The 1886-nt window shown below is 44.9% G+C and overlaps 1 non-coding gene across 1 annotated transcript; it reads left to right on the forward strand.

The window, feature by feature from the left end:
- The first annotated feature begins 528 nt into the window (after positions 1-528).
- Positions 529-632, forward strand: LOC113252575 (U6 spliceosomal RNA). The gene has a single exon (XR_003314928.1). It is a non-coding gene; the product is annotated as a U6 spliceosomal RNA (small nuclear RNA).
- Positions 633-1886: the final 1254 nt, after the last annotated feature.

Consider the following 1886-nt stretch of genomic DNA (forward strand, 5'->3'; position numbering starts at 1 on the left):
GTGCCTGGAGTCCCAGCAATGACCCTTCCCTGCTCCTGGGGACAAATGCCCCTCCCCACTTTGAAGCCAGCAGAAGTCTGGGCAGAGGAAGATGCCACTGCTACCCTGACAAGTTTGCAAGAAAGGACATGGGACAGTGACTCCATTATCACAAGGGGAAGAGAGATTGCCCAGGAGGACAGGGGGTGGGAACACTGGATGGGGACTGGGTAGGGGTTGGGGGGGGTTGTAGTCCATGAGACCAGGAGCAGAAGAGCCAGGATAGGATGAAACTACCATTTGGGTAGCAGGTGTAGGGCACTTAATGAAGAAAAATGTGACTGTGATTGAAGTTGTTGCAACCAGAGAAACCTGTTCTTCAGAATGCACTCAGCTGTAAGCCTGGCTTCACCCGCCCTTGTGTTGATCAGTTACGGTGACGCGGTGGCAAAGGCGGACCCGTGGTTCCCAGCCCACAGAGCTCTTCCACATACCTTATTACAGATGCTTCCAGCCCCGGGGGAAGGGTGACTTCAACGTTCCTTCCATGCGCTCGCTTAGGCAGCACATATACTGAGACCGAACGATACAGAGAAGAGTAGCATGGCCCCTGCACAAGGATGACTCGCAGATTCGTAGTGTTCCATATTTTTGAGAACACAAATGCTGCAAGTCCCCAAGGACAAAATTCCTTCCGTGTTTAGCACATTTTAAGTGTATTTTGTTACGTTCTATAAATGTGAGAACAGATCACCCAGAATACCTCACTCATCCGTTGGCCCAGGTGCTGTAACGAATCACAGTATTTTCTCTGTGTCAGTCATTGTAAATAAGTGAATTCTCTGGAGTGGACTGGAAACCACCACAGCATGTCTGCACTTTTTTGTGAGGTCACACGATTACATTTTCCCTGTGGATTTCTGGCTAATTCTGTACCAGCCTAGGGAACCGTGCCCATGTCTGTGCATGTGCACACTCATTCATGAAAACCCTCCAGCAGGGCCAGCGCCACAGGCATGTGTGTGGCTGTGTAGTCACCTAGAGCCCCACCCTCAGAAGAGCCCTCTGCTTGGCTCAATGTTCTGCTGTCACTATCTTGAAATTCGGAATAATTTTTGAACAAGGAGGCTCACATTTTCATTTTGCACTGGATCCCACAAAATATATAGTCAGTCCTGCTCACTAGGAAGTACTGGACTTTGTTCAGAAGGGCAAGTAAGTTTTTTTTTTTAATTTTTAATTTGGTAATTACCAGTATTTTTTTTTTAAATGCCTACCATTCAGAGAAAGGGGAACCTTCTTACACTGTTGGTGGGAATGCAAAATGGTGAAGCCACTCTGGAAAACAGTATGGAGTTTCTTCAAAAAGTTAAAAAATATGACTACCTTATGACCAGCAATTGCACTACTAGATATATAACCAAAGGATACAAACATAGTGATTCCAAGGGACACATGCATCCCAAAGTTTATGGCAGCAATGCCCACAATAGTCAGACTATAGAAAGAGCCCAGATGTCCATCGACAGATGAATGAATAAAGAAAATGTGGTATATATATATACAATGGAATATTACTCAACCATCAAAAAGAATGAAATCTTGCTATTTGCAACGATGTGGATCGACTAGAGGGTATTATGCTTAGCAAAATAAGTCAGTCAGAGAAAGACAAATACCGTAAGATTTCACTCATATGTGGAATTTAAGAAACAAAGCAGATGAACATAGGGGAAGGGAAGGAAGAATAAAATAAAATAAAAACAGAGAGGGAGGCAAATCATTAAAGACTCTTAAGTATAGGGAACAAGCTGAGGGTTGCTGGAGGAGAGGTGGGTGGGGGATGGGGTAACTTGGTGATGGGCATTAAGGAGGACACTTGATGGTATGAGCACTGGGTGTTATAT

This window comes from Ursus arctos, unplaced genomic scaffold, assembly GCF_023065955.2.
Source record: "Ursus arctos isolate Adak ecotype North America unplaced genomic scaffold, UrsArc2.0 scaffold_7, whole genome shotgun sequence".
NCBI lineage: Eukaryota > Metazoa > Chordata > Mammalia > Carnivora > Ursidae > Ursus > Ursus arctos.